Genomic DNA, 6,208 nt, shown 5'->3' with positions numbered 1-6,208 from the left:
GGAGGCCGGGGGTGGGGGTTCCACCCCCAACCCCAAGCTAGAATTGCAGACAATCTTGAACTACCTGATGGACTAGGAACTGAACCCGGGTCCTCTGCATACGTAGTTCAGATGACACTGAGCTATTTCTCCAGCCCTCTCAAACTCTTAAATCTCCCTGCCTCAGCCTCCTAAATTCTGGGATTCCCGTTTGTGTACTACACAGTCTGCCTTTTCCTCTTTTCCCAGTCCACTGTTGCTATGATCTGTAGACACAGAATCTATCCATACGGAGGGCCAATCATGTGTGCAGCCCAGAAAAAGCACTGAAAGAATTAAACTTCAATTCACTTTCCCAGTATATTTGACTAGCTAACTTCTTACGATTTCAAAAATTTAGGGCTGGTGAGATGACTCATTTGTAAAGGTACCTGTCACCCAGGCTGAACAACTTGAGTTCAATCACCAGGACTCACATCCTAGAAGGTGAGAACCAACTCTCACAAATTGTCCTCTGATCTCTACATATACATGGTAGGTTTGTGGCTTATATATCTTCCCCTGACCCCTTAAAAAGGAAAAAGAAAAGATAGAAATTCAATATTCAGGACATTTGATCTATCTTCTATCTAACTATCTTCTTTTTAAAAATGATTTATTATTATTATTATTGTTGTTGTAACAGTAGTAGTATTTTAAATATGGAACACTTCACAAGTTTGTGTATCACTCTTGCACAGAGGTCATGCTAATTTTCTCTGTATCATTCCAAGTTTTAATATGTGTGCTGCTGAAGCAATCACTGTTATTTTTAACTGTGTGTATCTGTATGTGGGTGTGTGCTCCTGCATGCAAATGTTGGAGGAGACCCCTGGAGCCGGAGTTCCAAATAGCTGTGAACTGTTTGATGTGGGTTCTGCAAGTTGAATGTAGATCCTATGGAAGAACAGCACGTGTTTTTAACTCCTGAACCAGACTGAAGCTCTGCCAACTATTCTCTTTAAGATTTCATTTGTCTAGCCAGGCGTGGTAGTGTACACCTTTAATCCCAACACTTGAGAGGCAGAAGCAGGCAGACTTCTGTGAGTTCCAGGATAGCCAGGGCTACCCAGAGAAACAAAAACCAAAAGCAAACAAAAGATGTTTCATTTGTCCTTTTGCAACCTGAAGCTTTGGTTTGGCATTATTTAAAGACATTCTTTTTCTTTCTTTCTGTGTTTGTTTTTAAATGCAATCTCATCTGTTAGCCCAGGCAGCTTCAGATTCACTGTGGTCCTCTCCCTGCTGCCTCTCAAGAGCTGGGATTTCAGGTTTGTATCACATATATGACTAATAGACATTTTTCTTATTAGTCTCTAAAAAATGCATCACAACCAACCATCTGCATAACATTTACATTGTCTTTGATATTCACATTACTCTAGTTAAGTACACAAGAAGATATGGATAGGTATATTCAAATATCACATTATTTTGCATAAGGGGATTGACCATCTCTAGCTGTATTCTGTATCCCAAGGGAACCTACAACAAATCCCTCATGGATATCGAAGGATGAGTATGCATGTCTGTTAAGTCTGTCTGTCTGTCTGTCTGTCTGTCTGCCTGCAAGCACACACATATATTCAGTCTTATTTGACTTGTCATGTGTGAAGTAATAGAAACTTTGATGTGTATAATGAATTACATTGGTTATACACACGTTTGTGTATAATCTAATCTTACAATAATCGTTTTTGTTGGAAGACAAAACAAAAATGGAAAGTGACATTAGGACAAACTAAAACGTCCTGCCTCTCCATGTGTGATACCAAGACTGTGGGTTTTAATTATTCCCCCCCAACACACACCCTTAGTCGGGTCTCTTTTTTTCTTTTGCTCTCATCTCCTCTTCTCCATTTCCGCCCTGCTCTCAAACATGTCGATTTATGGTATTTTATTTAGGCGGAGGAACTGTAAATAGTAGATTACACTGAAGATAAGAACAACTCCAAAAATAGTTGTCTGCCTCTCTGGTTTTTGTCCTCCCAGTAACAAAGCACCCGGCCTTTAATTATAGCTTGAGAGACAGTGTGTTGAAATATTTATTCTCTGAGTAATGACTGGATTTTCATTTCCTAATTGGCACATGTGCGTTCAGTACCTTTGCCAATATCCAAATCTGACAACGAGAAGATGGGGCTCTATGCAGAACATGTCTGATACCTGCCTCCTTAGCTCCAGAGGTGCAAGGTTACAACTCGGTTACTGAAAGACAAATGCGAAATTCATGTGTGACCACCAAGTCAAGTGATGTGCAGCACATAGGGACACATAATTGCAGCCCTAAAGAAGCCCTTGGTCTTGGGAACATGGCTTGTGCATTCTGAAATGGAATGCCAGGTCCCTGGGAGCAGTTCCCAGGAGATAATGCTCCACCCACACCGGGTGACTTATGTGAGGCCAGCTTGCAAGGACTGAGAGAGTTAGATGGAGAGATTGCCAGCCCGAACTCGGTCTGGGAAGATGTATTTATGTTCCTAAGTGGGGAATCCACGGAAGCATCATTTGAGACCCCCCCTACACACACACCACACCCTGGTCATTAGCTCCGTGTTGTTTGAAACAAGACACCTCATTTCATCTGCGGCACACCTCTTTCGGGAATCCAGGAAACACACTGCATGTGAGGCTCTGTAAGTACGGTCCCCAGATAATGCTCATTCTCTTTGGTCCCTTTGGTAGTGTTTATCCAGCTTGAAGTTGAAGATGGAATAAGAGGCGGGTTTACAGAGCCCAGCCGTTGTGCAAGAAGCCATATATCTGCGATGCTGCTGACAGGCTCTGTAGGTGACTGGACAGAATCACTCCCTCGGATTTGGAGAAGGAGAAGAGCCAACGTGAGACCATGGCATCCATCCACAGTCTTCTGAAGGGGAGACCTTACTCCTTTTAACGCATGGAAAAACAGCTCACGGGTCTAAGATTGGAGCCCTTCGAGGTGATAGTGACTAAAGCAGGCCACGCCCCAAAACTGCTTACCAAAGCCAGCTCTCCTGGGCAGGGCTCATCAGCCCCGGAGGACTGCGGGGGCTGGAGACTGTGTTGACTAGTGTGGCTGCCCAGACCTATTCTCATCTTAGTCATTCCCAGGCAGGCACAAGCTAGAGCCGGAACCTGTACCATATCCAATTCAGATGCAACCAGGCCCTCACACACCACTGCACTTTTCTACAGCTCTGGGCAGTTGGAAAGGGCTTTCCATGCCCTCTTAGGACCAGTCGCGTATCTGGATGCAGCTCCTGTGAGATTTCTCCAGCCATGTCCTCTAACAACCGAGAGCATAAGGACATAGGGAAGGCTTCATCATCTCCACGCCATTGTACCTTCAGTGACCTTCCGTGACGACAGCTATGAGGCATTCTAGCCTCTTCACCCAAAGCTTCTTCTTGTCTTGTGACAACTCTGGGTGTGGCTCACGAGACCAGAAGTGTGGGCTGGACCTGCAGGCAGGAAACGTGTAGGACTATACACAGCCTATAAGTAGAACTGACACAGCCATTGGTCTCCAGGACCAGTTCTGTGCTGGAGGCTGAAGTCTCTGCTCACCTGTCCTTTACCTCAAGGGCTGGGTGGGATGTTCCCGGTGCATTATGGGCTTTTAATAGTACCTAATCCCCATCTCTGGCCGATCTTTTCTGGTACTTGAAGGGACAATGGAAAAGACAAGCTGTTTTCTCTACAGTGAGATAAAATGAAATCCCCTTTGTATCCCACCCCTTAGGAACAAGATATTTTTGCTTGGATGAAATCAACATATCTTACAAACTACTGACCAGTGTCCTGGGGAACTGTTGGGGTAGAAACACCACCTTCAGAGTAGGAAGACGGCTCTTACTCACTCCACTGAGAGCCTGGGCCTGACGAGCATTGTGGCAGCTGCCAACTCAAGAGTGAGAAAGCTTAGCCGGGCGTGGTGGCGCATGCCTTTAATCCCAGCACTCGGGAGGCAGAGGCAGGCGGATTTCTAAATTCGAGGCCAGCCTGGTCTACAGAGTGAGTTCCAGGACAGCCTGAGCTACACTGAGAAACCCTGTCTCGAAAAAAAACAAAAACAAAAAATAAACAAACAAACAAAAACAAACAAAACAAAAAAGGAATGAGAACGCATGCTCTCAGTTTTCGGGTGCGGTAATAAGACAATCTTCCTGACAAAAAGAATCATGGGAGGGGAGGAAAGAGTTCATTTGGCTTCCATTTCTAGGTCACAATCCATCATTAAGGTAAGCCAGGGCAGGAACTCAAGGTAAAAGTCACAGAGTGCAGCTCACTAGCGGCTGAGCTACCTTGCTGATAAAGAAGGTCCACCTGCCTAAGGATGGCCCTGTTCACAACAGGCTGGGCCCTCCTCCACCCATCAATCATGAAGCTCTCTCATAGACAGGGGCCACAAGCCAATTTGATCAGGAAGGACCAGAGATAGGCTTTGCAGTTTCCCAACACTGCCCTGGGGAAGGTGTTGCCATTTCCATGGGTCCAAGGCACTGGGGTCCCTGACATGGTTGAGCTCACACCAACATGCACGCCAGCCTTCCTGAGCTTCTTGCACACACCCAGGCTCCCTCCACTCCCCAGGGTGAAGGTGAGAGGTAGGCTTAGCTGGAGGGAGGATGTAGCCATTGGGCATGAGTTCTTGGGTCCTTATCTGCTGAACTTTCCTTTATAGCTCTTTTCTCTGCTTCCTGGATGTGAGAATGGATGTAAAGTGACCTTCTCTATCATGACCTCTCCACCATTTTTTTTTTTTTTTTTTTGGTTTTTCAAGACAGGGTTTTTCTGTTTAGCCCTAGCTGACCTGGAACTCACTCTGTAGACCAGGCTGGCCTCGAACTCAGAAATCCACCTGCCTCTGCCTCCCAAGTGCTGGGATTAATGGCATGTGCCACCACTGCCTGGCCAACTGAGACAATCTTAAATGATGCTATGTTGTGCCACCCTGACTGTCGGAGCTGACTAGGCCACTTGGGTTCCGTCCTTGCATGGTGCTTACAGTCAAGCAGAGAGAAATATCAACTAGCCACAAGTGAGTGTTCAATGATAATTTGTGGTGTAAAGTCAGTTTATAAAATTAAAAACGACAGGAACACAACAATTAGGTCTTTTTATTTTGGTTTGGTTTTTTACTGGTGCTAGGCCGGGGTTGGTACATGCTAAACCCATGCCATCCCAATGAACTACAGCCATAGCCCTACAACCAGGCCAGCCTGGGCATCTTACTGAGATCCCGCCTCAGGAAATTTACAAAACATAATAAGGCCTCAGTGTTGAGCGCTCATCCCCATCACCTCCCCCATAACTCTTTCCACACCATCTAGAATGCCTCCACATTCACTCTCCTTCAAACCAGCTTTTGATTTTGTTTTGTTTTGAGACAGAGCAGCCCTGACTGGCCTGGAATCATGGAGCCCAGGCTGGCCGGGAACTCAGAGAAGTCTACCTGCTTCTCTGCCTTGGGAGCACTGAGATTAGAACTGGCTCTTACGATTTTTTAAGGAGGTGATCGTCGGGAGACGAGGGGTGGGGAAGAGGGGAGTAGACAGGGTGCAGGAGCCGCATGAAGCCAGCTGTGTTGCTCCTGCAGTTGGGCCTGATGTCCCTTGGGGTCTCTGAGGGACAGCACAGAACAGGTTTCTGAGTTTTCCCACCCAGGAGAAGGAAGTTGAGAAGCCCCTGATCCCCACCCATCATGAGCCAAAGCCTACTACTAATAGGGCATTGGTTTCCCTAACACGTCTATCATGGGGAGAACCACCAATACTTACAGGAGGACAGCTACTGGAATGTACTAGAATGCTATGGATCCTACAGGAATGTTTGAGTTCTTTGAAGGGCCCAGAGTCTATGTGGTTTCCAAAGTCCCTACCCATTTGTCGTCAAACCTCCCATTGAGTGTGACTAGGCCTGGTGACTGCCTCTAACCAACAGGATCTCAGTCTACAACCCACCCTGTCCTTGAACCCCCGCAGGCATCTTTTCTCCACCTCCCAAGTGCCAGGATTATAAGCATAAGCCGCCAAGCCTGGTTTAACAGTCCATCTAGTTAGCTTTTTGTCCTTGCTGTCACTTATATAAGGGCCTCTGCAAAAGCTGAGCAGCAAAGAACTGTGGGTGTCTTTATAGAGTTAAAAGCAGTGTTTGTCCAACATTTAGCAAGAATCCAGGTCTAACTGGATTCAGCCTATAGCTGAGT

General features: G+C 46.2%; 1 non-coding gene across 1 annotated transcript; it reads right to left on the bottom strand.

The window, feature by feature from the left end:
- Positions 1-674: 674 nt before the first annotated feature.
- LOC115032371 lies at positions 675-782 on the bottom strand. Its single transcript, XR_003838050.1, has one exon. It is a non-coding gene; the product is annotated as a U6 spliceosomal RNA (small nuclear RNA).
- Between the last annotated feature and the right edge of the window lie 5,426 nt (positions 783-6,208).

Source organism: Mus caroli, chromosome 1, assembly GCF_900094665.2.
Source record: "Mus caroli chromosome 1, CAROLI_EIJ_v1.1, whole genome shotgun sequence".
NCBI lineage: Eukaryota > Metazoa > Chordata > Mammalia > Rodentia > Muridae > Mus > Mus caroli.
This window is presented reverse-complemented; position numbering and strand designations above follow the sequence as displayed.